Consider the following 13,992-nt stretch of genomic DNA (forward strand, 5'->3'; position numbering starts at 1 on the left):
AAAACACTGTACCCAGTTTACACAAAATACCAAACGACGAATATAAACATTCCTGCTTCAATAACAGGAGTACCGGTACAAATATCGATCGCTTACCCAGTGTATTCCCATGGTTAATAAAATGATGTATTAAAACAGGTCATAGGCATTTCTTCCAAATCTATTCTAAATCTTAAACGAACATTCCAGTATTTAGCATTCCGACTTTGAAGGATCGGCTTCAACTGGACATTGAGAGAGTTATAACGGAGACTTAGAACCAAACCAATACTGAGATAGTATGTCAAAACAGACTACAACAGTTTTCTTAAAGATTCTTCTAACCATCAACGATAAACATGCATATACAGAACTTAGAGTGCAGTTGAGTAAGCCGTTTCAAGTAATTAAACAAAAAACAACTCTTAGTGTGTACGTCTTTATTTGTTATTGCATCTGGCGTCTTTAAGTACGAGGTGAAGGACAGTGCAGGTCAGTAGCAGCAGCACCTAACTAATACTATATAAAGTTCACATAATCTCCATTCTTCAAATATTAAAAATTCGTTATTATTTATTATCTGCTCGTCACCACTTGGCCCTGAAACATCTAATTTGATACGTGAAATAACGTTAAAAATGAAGTAGGGCATCCTTTCACTGTCACTTTGGTTGTTTAGCAACGCTGTTGCAACTGTAGACATTTTACCATCGAATGAGACCATAAATGATGAGCATGTAAGAATTTGAAAGAAGACTGTTGCTCTCTATTTAAAGTACTGTCCCAGCCTTCGCGTGGATAAAGTGAAGAAAACATCAGTAAGATACACAGTAACCCGGCTGAGTAACCTCTGCAATAAGCATCTAGTGCAGAGGTTCCCAAAGTGTGGGGCGCGCCCCACTGAGGGGGGGGGCAGTGTTGTTTGTATGAAAAACTTTTTTAACGAAATATGGAGAAACATTTTTAACATCGTTTGCTTGGTTGAGGCAGTTTAGTTGTCTTACAGTGCTGCAGAATTCAGACTCGTAGGGCATCGGCGGTTTTAGGAAGTAAATTGCAATATAAGTCTACGTACAGTTGGGGACCCATCCCACTAATCCAGGTATGAAGTCTATATTTTATTGCAGTTTTTAAATTAAATGTATTGAATAATATATACTACATTATAAAAATATGTACTCATAACTAAATTTTATGAAAAATCTGTTTCCTTGCACTTCTTTTGGAAGGGGGCGTGAAATTTATGAAATGTTTTAAGGGGGGCGCAAGGTATAAAAGTTTGGGAACCTCTAATCTAGGGTATTACTACTGTAGCAACAGAATTAATCAAAAATGTTATTCAATACTACGTAGTGATGAAACAGGTTTCTTTTATGATCGCCTTCATTATCGAATGGAGTGTGCTACAAAATAAGTGAAGCAAAAAATGTTATTTTAATGAAAGAACAAGGATGCGTTTTAGATTGTCCATTATTCTGAGAGACTGTATTTTCATTAAATTTACTACGGAGAAGCTGCTAAATCTGTAGTCTAAAATGTAACCTGAACTTCAGCTGCCTGGGTTAGTGGAGATAAAGTCGTAAAAAACGCAGACGTAAATTAATCTAAACAACAGCATCCGATTTCAGAGCAATCGTGTAAGAATTGGTTCATGGAAATTGTACAGCACTGTCGTGTTGCTCTGTTTCTAAAAATGTTTAATGACGTTTTGTGGACTGTGAAGATGACGCTTCAAAATATAAATGAAGCAGTGTTTATGAACGGAGGACATGAAATGACACAGACATCCCCGTTTTTTAAACCAATATAAAGACATTTTGGATTGAATAAAGAAATCTAAAGATTGTAGGCCTCGGCAAAAATACGAAAAAAGCCAGTCCAAAATAAGTTTGAATTCAACATTTTTAAAAGAACGGCAATTCAGCGTATGAAAGAGAGAAAAGGGGTAATAAAAATGGAAGGATTAAATTTCCATGCAGGCAGGCAGGCAGGCAGGCGCTTCGCCGGTTCATAATTCACTATTCAGAAGCTAGAATGCGGGTATTTACTGAAGTACGGGGCACCAGTAAAAAAAAAAAAATCCAGCTGTGTGATGACGTTTAGCCCATAATCTGGGTATAACTCAAAGACAAACCGACAGCACATGTAGCATATTTTTCAAGTTTTCCTTAGTTGGAGATCTGAATGTCCTGCGTATTTTTTAATTGCAACTGATACAGGTCACGCCCTCGGCCCTTCCTTTCATTTCATCGTTCAAATACACACGAAAGTAACCAATATCAAATATTACCGTGTAGCCTACAGGGTCATTTCTTATGCTGAGCCACAAAATAATACAAGGATATTATAACATGTGTAGCCACGGTGGTCTAGCGGTTAGAACGCTGGCCTTGTAATCCTGGGGTCTCGGGTTCGATTCCCGGCGGTGCCCAAATTTATAACTTGTGTTGGGCAAGGCCGTGGTCTAGGCAACACGGAGTTTTCCTCCGGTTTCTCCGTGGCATCCCAACCATTACTCCATTCACACACAGAAGAAGGCAATGGCAAACCACTTCTGGATCATCTGCCAAGAACGTATATGAACAGGTCCCAGTCCGAGAAAAGGATGGAAGGATCCTGTTCATATGGATCTGTCGTCAGACAGAACACTAAATAAAAAATAAATAAAATTATAACATGTAATTAAATTTTTATTTTATTGTTTATCTTTCCCCCTCTTCCCTTTCTTGCCTATTTTAACCCCCTTGTCTTCCTTCTTGCTTATCTCTCTTGCCTATTTTAATTTAACCTTATTGCCTATGTTTCTTTAAATACACTGTATGTATTTATTTCTCTTCAATTCTCACTTCATGCAAGAGATCACTGATTAAGAAGTTTTGTATCTTGGCATGAAAAGTGCATTTGCAATTAGTTTAACAGTTATTAAAAGTTATTAGGTAACACTAACTGATCAGTAACGCAAATGAAACTATTATCATATTTAAACTGCGCTAACTTGTAAATTAGCGGGATTTATGTTGGAATAGCTCTGTATTACTAAGAAGTGAAAACGTTACTGCTTTTATCTGTGAACAGAGTGCCGACAAAAAATTTTGATGGGGCCGCGGTTTGAGGTCACTATCGTGGGTTGTTAGTGACAAGCAAACAAACGAAACATTCTTTACAGGAAAGGATTAAACGCAGGAAACAGGGCGGCTGACAGAATTTAATTTGAATTCGCACAACTTCATTCTTCATTATGCCGATGAAGCACAAACGCATATATTGCAGGCGACTTCTAACTTCGTTATTTCATGCCACATGACCTTTAATGACCAAGCGATCGATAATCCCGTGCTTCCCCTCAGTTGTGTTCTGCCGACACAGGTAATTGGGTTATTTGAATACGACGCATTTATAACGGACCTGAGTGCTACTACACTACGATGAACGCAGACACAAAGAATTCAAAGATGTAATCCAGCTGACGTTCTTTTGTGATTTTACATACTTCAATAACCCTCGTAATCTTTTACTACAAGTAAATCAATATAATACAAAAGCTGTGGCTATCACCTCCTCATAATTACTGGTCAGTGTCCACCGGACTAAACGGTGCAACATCTCAGAAGAGAGCCATTTTACACTGAAAAGTAACGATGACTTATGACGTCATCAGATTATGACATCATTTAGCCCGTAAGTCCATTTCTGATTTCATATATTCGGTCCAAGTTAACATCTACTGTAATCGTGAAGTAGAAATATTTCATTCACAATATTCTTTCGTTTATTTTAGTGTTAAAATGTCTACAGTAAACTACATTTTTATTAACGTTCTCATAAACCACTTTATTGAAAGATCTTGCGCTGGCACTGCTTTCTCTGTTTGAAATATTTGCGCGACAGCCACATTCTAAGTACGAGGGGCAAGAAATTCCTGGAGATCAAATCAGTTGTTCCGGACTTATTAAAGCGGCAGATCAACACAGACAAGATTTCGCAGACTTATTATTCTACAAAAAAGATACACGACGCTGCAAGTAATTCGCCGCGTGGTATTAGTGACTAAAACTAGACGCCATTAAGCTACGCCAGCGGACATAAAAAGAATGATGTAAGACTTGAGGTTCTCACAGCGGTGAATATGAAGATTTCTGTCTTCTCAGTTGTTGTGCTGTGTAGTCTGGTCGATGTTAACCAACGTTTCAGAGGTCATACTGCCTCCGTCATCAGGGCGATTCTGAGTATGAAGATTTCTGTCTTCTGGGTTGTTGCGCTGTGTAGTCTGGTCGATGTTAACCAACGTTTCAGAGGTCATACTGCCTCCGTCATCAGGGCGATGAGTATGAAGATTTCTGTCTTCTGGGTTGTTGCGCTGTGTAGTCTGGTCGATGTTAACCAACGTTTCAGAGGTCATACTGCCTCCGTCATCAGGGCGATGAGTATGAAGATTCCTGTCTTCTGGGTTGTTGCGCCGCGTAGTCTGGTCGATGTTAACCAACGTTTCAGAGGTCATACTGCCTCCGTCATCAGAGTATGAAGATTTCTGTCTTCTGGGTTGTTGCGCTGTATAGTATGGTAGATGTTTACCAACGTTTCAGAGGTCATACTGCCTCCGTCATCGCCCTGATGACGGAGGCAGTATGACCTCTGAAACGTTGGTTAACATCGACCAGACTACACAGCGCAATAACCCAGAAGACAGAAATCTTCAAAAAGAATGATCTTTGTAAGATGAAGTTTTTATTGATTTGCTTCAGGAGTTGTGAAACAAATAGAATATGCTGTCAGTTAAAGCAAAGGAAGAACAAGGTACGTTCAGTTTCATCTTGATTAGGCCTATTTTAAATATATGGAAGAAGTGAAATCGTATTCATGAACGAGTTGTTTAATTATTCGTAATTAGTCTTCAAAGCCACCGACCACATGCAAAAAAGAGCTTTGAAAATGCTTATTCCCAAGTGGCTTGTAATGAGTTAAGTATCAAAATATAAATTGTATCACTAGACTGCTACCTTTTCTGCAAGAGCCGTATAACTGGTTATATACGAATACATATTATATCGCTGGATTGCTTTCTTCCTCATAAACAAGATCTTCCGTGTTACAAACCTGAATTACGGTGTTACATTCTTAAATATCTGCGAGTTTAATTTTGGTTTTAATAATTTTATATACTTCACGACAAGTATAAAGACACGAGGATTCAAATTATTCTCACTGAGAGTCAGTTTTTGGTGGTTCTTCCAAACCAGACGCTTTACATTTGAACTCGCTCTTTCTATCGGCATGGCCTATATATTTTCTCCCATTTTTTGCATATATCTCACAATAAATCTTTGTTTCTTTAACATCACCGTTTGAACTGAGATGCTGTGTAGGTGAGCCACAGTTCATTTATACAGCCTGTCCCATAATGATATACACACACATTCAATGAATTAAATAACGAATTTAAAAAAAAAAAACGGTTTTATAAGCCAGCAGTAACGCTTAATGAATTAGATAATCTAACGTGGGTATTCAAAATGGTCACCATTAGATCCGTGGCAAAGTTGCCAGCAGTAAGCAACTGACTGCCAAGTGACCACCAATGTTGCTGCTGTATACATATTAGCTGTATTAGCTTAAGCATTAAATCAAATTTGTAAGTTTTCAAATAACAGTGACAGATCTATATGAATAAGAAGGTAACAGTGCACTTCAGAAATTCCGTGTGAGTGTCAAATAGGCCCATACCTCAAACAATGGACAGTGTCCAGGATGGTACTGGTATGATGAACTATTTATGCTTTACTTTAATAACTGCACAATTACGCTATGACGTTGAAGACAAAATTTTGGGTCTACCTGACTTCGCACAGGATGCAAATCTAAAATGTTTATATAGACCTATAAAACAATTAAACATCACGGTCATCAGCCTCAAAGATTAGTTGCTCGTGGCTTATTCGCCCCCCCCCCTCCCCATTAATACATTATTTGTCAATTCAGGTTTCTGATAAGGTTTTAAAGATATATTTTCTTCGTGAAACGTAATTCATCTCATTGTAACACTTGGTCGTAATAATTATTTCCCCCGATGCAATTCCCGCCTTATCGTGGTGATGAGGTTCGAGTGACCACACCACTAAGCGAAGAAGAAGTTCAGTAACGAAACTGGAAAACTTGACCTGTAAAGACACGCGGTAATATCGTCTGTATTGGATCAACATGCAAGAACTGTACAATGGTTTTCCTTATCCGCAGTGTAGACCGTAACAAACGTGGTTGATTAATTTATTTGTTGAGTGGTTCATAGTTTCTTTAATGGTAATATTTCAACTGCATACGTTTTATGTCGCCGAATTGGATAAAAAGTTCGCCATGAATAATGAACAAATAAGGATGGGTGCACTTAGCCTATGTATGGATAATCTTACACAGAGACTGAGGAACGCCACAAAAGACTTAATTACTAAAGGCAATACCGTGACCGAGATTTGAGCCAGATGAGTTTAGGATACAAGTAGTTAACTTTATTGAAACCTGTTTGGTATAATTCATAATCATTTTCTTCTTTACAAGCGAATAATCTTGCCTTTCCAGAGGATCATTTTAGTTTTTTAAATGCATGATGTACATTACATTAAAACATGTAAGGTATAGCTTTCCACCGGTAACTACACTTACATAGTCCACTCTACTAAAAATGGTATGCTGCTTAAGACACAGTCCATTACACGGTGAAGTCAACAAAAAAAAATAATTAAACAAATTAGCACTCATATCTGTTACTTTCGAAAACCTGGGGAGAACCACTTGAATAATACCAATTACATTCGAAACATATAGTGGATTCTTAATATACATATAAAACTCGAGATAAACATTTATTTTGGATTAATTACGATATAATTTGATGGGTAATCGCCACGTGCTTAATTTTTTTTTTTCTTATTAGGCATAAGCCTCTTGCTGAAACTGTTCTTATAAGCTGTTGCCCATTTGAAAACATCTGAGATCTGAGTGTTTCACGGCGCGAGTGTGGATTTCTGGGTTGTAAAAACGGGTAGTATAATACGAAGCGCGTCCCAAAAGTAAGTTTCCCTGGGGCCGTTTACAGAAACAAAACACAATTTCATGGAAATATTTATTGCAACAGATACAGCAAGTGTCCAGCTATTTTTCAACATATTCGCCACCGGAATTGAGACATTTGTCATACCGTGGGACCAACGTTTGAATACCTGTGTCGTAGAAGTCTGCCGCCTGGGATTGGAACCACTGTGTGACAACCATCTCCGCCTCTCTGTCATTCTCAAAACGCTGACGCTGACCGGACAGAAATTTCTTGAGGTGTAGGAAAAGATGGAAATCACTGGGAGCGAGGTCCGGGCTGTAGGGTGAATGATTAAACACCTCCCAGCTGAACTCCTGCAGGAGACTTGCTGTCCGTCGAGCCGTGTGCGGCCTAGCGTTATCACTGACCGCACTTCACAGTCGGCGGGAGCTGGAATAAGAACTTCCATCTTCAACAGCTGCAACGATGCTACTGTGAGAACGCGGGAAGTACCGTTAGTGCATGCGCCATGCTACGTCATTGCTCTATCACGTACGCACAGTCGCTTCGCGCAATATAAGGTTTGCTAGCTGTGGGACGAGTGGGAAACTTACTTTTGGGACGCGCCTCGTAGGTGGTTACAATGTTTCCGAGGAATTTGTCGCCTCAAACAATCTTCAGAAATGAAATCACCACGTATAAGACTGTCCAGCTTTATAACCTATAGAACTTTATCTTGAAAACAAAAATTGTAAGGGACAACTGCATGCTAATTTTAACGTATTCACAACTATAACTGATTAATAATTATTATTAAAGCAAAGGAATACATATTACGGATCATCAGGGGACTGCATTCTTTCTGAATGCTACAGCTGGCTAGTAATTAGCAAGCGCCTGGGACGGACCATCTTGGGATTCCTCAGACTTCAGACAGACGCTGGGACTCTTTAGAAGTTCAGGTTATTACTTATGCTTCTCATGCAGCCTTCTTGGTTGACATAAATTCATAACATTTGACTACATTTCAATTTCGGCCTTCACAATTGTTTTCTTTCCAAAGAATTTATTTTGCCACGAAACAAAACACCGGGAACAAAAATATTCCGCTACTTTTCTCTCGTTATCTTATCTCATACCAATTCAACATCTTCACTATCATAATACCGTTTTAAGACGAAGTACAAACAGGCAAAGTATTCGAAACTTCCACCCTTCATAATATAGTGCTTTTCCCCCCACAAACTTTGTTTTATTTTTTCCAATAATGTTCTTTCTCTTTGAACTCTACTCTTCTAACATCTTCCTTCACTCTGTAACTTAAAAAATCTTCCGCTAGTTAAGACTTCCATTACAAGTTCCACACAGAAACAAACAATTAACGCTTTTATCTCCACCAGAGTCAGTTACTGGCTAGTTCACAAATAATGCAATAAAAATATTTGTAAATGAATTCTCCGCAACGTAACCGTATTTTTAAACACCTTAATTGAAATGTCCTTCTGACAAATTTCATCTGAGACGAGGAGATGGATAGATAAATGCGAGGAGCTGTGCAGGGTTGTCATAGCAATCTCCTAACTTGAAAATGTCTTTCGCACACTAAGGTCGAATAAAAATGTAATAACGTTACGTAGCTTCAAGGCAATGCTTTCAAAAATAAAACAGAATACTTGTCTGTGATGAAATTATCTGCAGAACAGAACGAGGAAGAAAAGAAATAACGTCAAAGGATGAGATTAACACCATATATAAAGAAGAGGAGTTTTAACGACTGTGAAGCAGGGGTAGGCATTATAATGAAGTTACCGTCAGAGATGCAGAAGGGTGCAATGTTAACTGCTGAAACGCCGGTTTATGTCACCTTCAAACCGCCGATTGCGTCACTAGACACAGTTTATTCGAATGCTGCGTACAACAGATACCACAACTGACAAATTCAGCTTATTTCAGGTGAATGAAGGCGGTCCATGAGACAACACCGCGGCTCGGCAATTCATTTGCAATTCGCTAATAAAATTCAATTTTGTTCACTCTCTATAAAAATAATTTTAGTTATTCAAACTAGCTAAGAAATTATGCAAGGTATGACAAAATGTGTCCCAATGTTAACGTCGATTTTACTAGGAATATTTGTTTATTTAACAACAAGTATAATGTAATGAAATACTAAAAGGCGATAAGGGCGGGGCGTGTAGCAATCACAACGGAAGTTAGAAATATTTCCAGAGTTTTAATGGAATAATCCGTCATAGGCATCTATTAATATACCGCTTCACATTCATGAGGTCCAGGTTTCGGACATCAGCTCATCCATGCCTATTTACATATTTCGTGTTTTTTCTCAGGCCCTTGAGACCAGTGTTGAGTTAATGTTTTCAAATACGTCACGATCCCTTCTTTCTACGCCTATTTCAATCAAATACTCACATTGAAGTGACTTTTTGATTTTCCGTATTAGTTCATAAACAAGTCATTAAAAGATCCGAGACTCCATCAACATTTTACATCGATTTATTAAAGACAGATATCTTTCAGGACATCATTCAAAGGCCAATATTAGAACTAAACGTGTGAAAATCAACAGTTAACACAGTGGTAGAGCTGTCTGATTCTAACGAATCTAATGGCAGAATGAAGATAGCTGTCTTCTGGGTTGTTGCTCCGCGTAGTCTGGTCGATGTTAACCAACGTTTCAGAGGTCATACTGCCTCCGTCATCAGGGCGATTCTGAGTATGAAGATTCCTGTCTTCTGGGTTGTTGCTCCGCGTAGTCTGGTCGATGTTAACCAACGTTTCAGAGGTCATACTGCCTCCGTCATCAGGGCGATTCTGAGTATGTAGATTCCTGTCTTCTGGGTTGTTGCTCCGCGTAGTCTGGTCGATGTTAACCAACGTTTCAGAGGTCATACTGCCTCCGTCATCAGGGCGATTCTGAGTATGAAGATTCCTGTCTTCTGGGTTGTTGCGCTGTGTAGTCTGGTCGATGTTAGCCAACGTTTCAGAGGTCATACTGCCTCCGTCATCAGGGCGATTCTGAGTATGAAGATTCCTGTCTTCTGAGTTGTTGCGCCGCGTAGTCTGGTCGATGTTAACCAACGTTTCAGAGGTCATACTGCCTCCGTCATCAGGGCGATTCTGAGTATGAAGATTCCTGTCTTCTGGGTTGTTGCGCCGCGTAGTCTGGTCGATGTTAACCAACGTTTCAGAGGTCATACTGCCTCCGTCATCAGGGCGATGAAGATTTCTGTCTTCTGGGTTGTTGCGCCGCGTAGTCTGGTAGAAGTTTAACGACGTTTCAGAGGTCCTTGCTGCCTCCATATATCTGATGATGGAGGCAGCAAGGATCTCTGAAACGCTGGTAAACTTCTACCAGGCTACACGGCGCCACAACTCAGAAGACAGCCAGCAATCTTCAGACTCACCGCCGTGAAAACCTCAAATCCTACAAAATGGCGCTAAAATGCACAACGTTAGACAGCTTTTCCAAGCAATTAATACAGTGTCTCCGAAGAAATTATTTGGAATGCAAAGAACAAGAAGTCAGAAGACAGGCCTAAGTAAGTCCTTTACGATTCGAAAATGGTTTCATTGCAGTTGTTATCTAAATTCGATCAACGGGATCAGCAATAATACGCTTTCACCTTTTTAATTTACTCCACTACAGCATAAAATCCGCTATCACTTAAAAAGTTCGGAATTTGCCTGATTTCTTAAAAAATAGCCTAGCTTTAAAAATCTTTTATACGACAAAACATATATCTCATTAATATCGACAACGTTTATGTTCTGTACGCCGAACATTTCTCTAAATACAACGAAAAGTTACTTTTGCCTCTGTTAATAATAACTGTGCTGTTCAATGGCTCTGTCAGATATACAGCTGACGATTATAGCCTATGCAGCGAGTTAACATACATGTTTTGTTGATTAAGTTTTACAGAACGAATTTGTACATGCAGTAAATGAACATCCCTCACTAAATGGTACCTGTACCTTGACGTCGTGGTGGGGCTTGAGTACCTCAGTGATCCCAAGAGCTATGCTGGCGGTAGGTTAGCTACTGGTAGGGCCTCCCTAGCCAGATTGGTCGAGGGGGAGAGGTCAGACTAAGACAGGTACCCTGGTCCTCCAGGTTGGGGGTTGGTCGCAAGGCTAACGACCTTGCATCGTAAAAAGGAAGATGTTTCGAAACCTCAATCAAAGCCTCGGATAGAATGGACCTAACAATAGGACCGAATGGAAGAGGAGAATTGAGGAGGCCATAGAAGAAGAGAAGTAAATGAACATCAGGATAATTGAAGGGACGCTTTGCTTAAAGTACTCCAAATTGGAGTACAAATTTCCGCTCTTGTTCTAATTAAGAGGAAAGTACTGTTTCTGCGCGCTTTCTTGCCGAGTTTCTCTGCTAGCTGCATTCACTAATCCTGATCAACAAGCACTACGTTGTATCGAGGGACTAAAACAGACACATTCATGTGTTTGTATGCATGATTTTATATATCAATACACTGCACGGTATGCAAGGTTTTAAGATCCTTGGAAGGGAGATCGACCCTTGTCACAAATATTGTAGATTTTTATCCTTACTTCTATTATCCCACAATTCGAGCAGCCAAAATAGAAATTTCATTAAATATTTCTGAAATTTATTCGTACTTAATGATACAAAAAATAATATTTTCTTCTGTTCACTGTAGTAACTACTATGGGCTACGGCTGTAGTAGCAGTTAGGTCTGACTCCAGCCATATTTGGTTTTCCGAAACAAGTTAGGTGAATTTACTTAGCACCAGTCCGCGATACTTCGTGTGGGAACCGCTCTTTCAATACGCCAGCTCGTCCTACAAAACGAACACCAGATTATTCAAAATACCGAAAAACAAGATGAATTTAGAAATCCAACTTATTTTCCTAGTCACTTAAAACATTTTCGAAATCACTAAATAACTTTAAACTAATCCGAGATCCTTATGAATAACGAACCGAACAGTCGTTCACCTGTACATAACCAGTTGTCCACAGTATACATGAGATATATTTAGTTATGTCACATCCATGAATGTATTTAGCGTACTTCTACATGTTTGTATGTACTTATTATAGGGCGTACCGTGCAACATCGGGATAGCTCAGTCAGTATAGTGACTAGCTACGGGCTGGACGGCCGGGGTTCGATCCCCGACAGGGGCAGAGGATTTTTCCTCTAGCCTCTGCGTCCAGACCGGCTCTGGGGCCCACCCAGCCTCCTCTACAATGGGTACCGGGGTCCTTTACCGGGGGTAAAGCCGGCCGGGGCGTGATGCTGACCACTCACCCCCATCTAGTGCCGGGGTCAAGGAAGAGAGGAGCTATACCTCCACTCACCCCAAACGCCTGCATGGCGTATAGTGGGACAAACTTTACTTTACTTTACTTTACCGTGCAACATGCAATTGACAGTGCAACATGACATATATTATCAATGTAGAATTCATGGATCTGCTACTCCTACTGATTAAGTTAAAGTTATACTTCCTCCATTTTAATTCGGTTCACACATATTTTCATTAGAAACCCTGAGTTCTTCACTACCTTCGCCGTTATAAAAACTCTAAGTCTGATATAAAATATTCCTATTTTGTACATTTTAGTAAACTAGTAAAAGTTATTATTAAGGCTGAGAAGCAGCGGCGGTGAACGTCTTGATGATAATCTTAAAAATCATCCTTAACATTTTTTTAAATATGTTTCTAATCTTAAGGGAAGGATAACTCCTTTATTCAGCTTAAAACTGATTACTAGTTTCTTAAAGATTCCAGATATAGGCATCAGAAGAAGTCGAAAGACGATATATACAGGTTCCGGAAACAATGCCGATGCTTTTGTTAATTATTTAAATAAATTTTTAACGCATCTCCTCCGTTCATCAATCCTTCGAACTTTTTACACACAGTTCATATATCTGTTTCTGTATCAGTTAGGCCGTCAAGCGCCTTAGAATTTCCAAAGTGTGTTGGATTGTATGAAAACCCATCGTTCATAATTAAGGGTTGATCTGATATTTGTACCCCTTTATTAACCTATACTTTTAATCTCAGTTTAACTATTGTACCTCGATAATTGAGGAAATAAACTACTGCAGTTCCGGTGTTTAAAAAAGGCAACAGTACCATTATTAGTAATGACAGACCTATTTATATTCTTAACGATCTTTCCAAAATATTTCAATTTATCATTTATGAAGACTTGTGTATTTTTATAGGTACAAACGTAAACTTTCTCAGCATGGTTTTTGCAAATTAAATACCACAGAAACCAATCTGGTAACTTAACTTGATTCTATTATACTTTCTGTTAACACTCACGAACAAACCGATTATGGATATTTTGATTTAAGCAATGCATTTACATAGTTCCTCAAAATATTGTTCTTCATAAGCTCAGAAATTCTGAACCTTCTTCTAATTGTGTTGATTTTCTCCACAGCTTTATCTTTAATATATTAATTTGAATTAGTATTTTTGAAATTACCTTGTTTACATGTCTTCTGAGATGTGGAGTGCCTCAAGATTACACCCCAGGCTCATTACTTCTAAATATATTTAAAAATTATATATGTAATTCCATTCTCAATACCGTTTATTTCCTGATGTCTTGAAAATATATCATAGTATTTGAAAGGCTGATGACTGTAAACCTTTGCAGTACGACAAAGATTCAACGCAAAATTGTTTTTATAAAGACATAAACTTCAATTTAGGTAAAACTACGATTATAACTTTTACTCGCGGAAAAACAAAATTTATTTTCATTATAACTTACGCAAGAATTTGATATAACGCCCTCAGCGTGTTCAAGATGTAGGTGTTGTATTCGAATGAAACCTTAGTTTCCACCATCATATTAACTAGACATTTTCAAAAGGCTTAAAAATGTTGGGTTTGATTCGGTACATTACATCTTCCTGCCCCACTCTTGACAGCCCTTTGGTTTTGTACCGTTCCGCCG

General features: G+C 38.7%; 1 protein-coding gene across 7 annotated transcripts in view; it reads right to left on the reverse strand.

The window, feature by feature from the left end:
- Window positions 1–13,992, reverse strand: part of LOC110830504 (dual specificity calcium/calmodulin-dependent 3',5'-cyclic nucleotide phosphodiesterase 1) — a 686,314-nt gene that overhangs the window by 449,653 nt on the left and 222,669 nt on the right. The window lies entirely within an intron of this gene.

This window comes from Zootermopsis nevadensis, unplaced genomic scaffold (assembly GCF_977971745.1).
Source record: "Zootermopsis nevadensis isolate Lab colony 2312 unplaced genomic scaffold, Znev_1.0 Znev_ptg000002l, whole genome shotgun sequence".
NCBI classification, from domain to species: Eukaryota; Metazoa; Arthropoda; class Insecta; order Blattodea; family Termopsidae; genus Zootermopsis; species Zootermopsis nevadensis.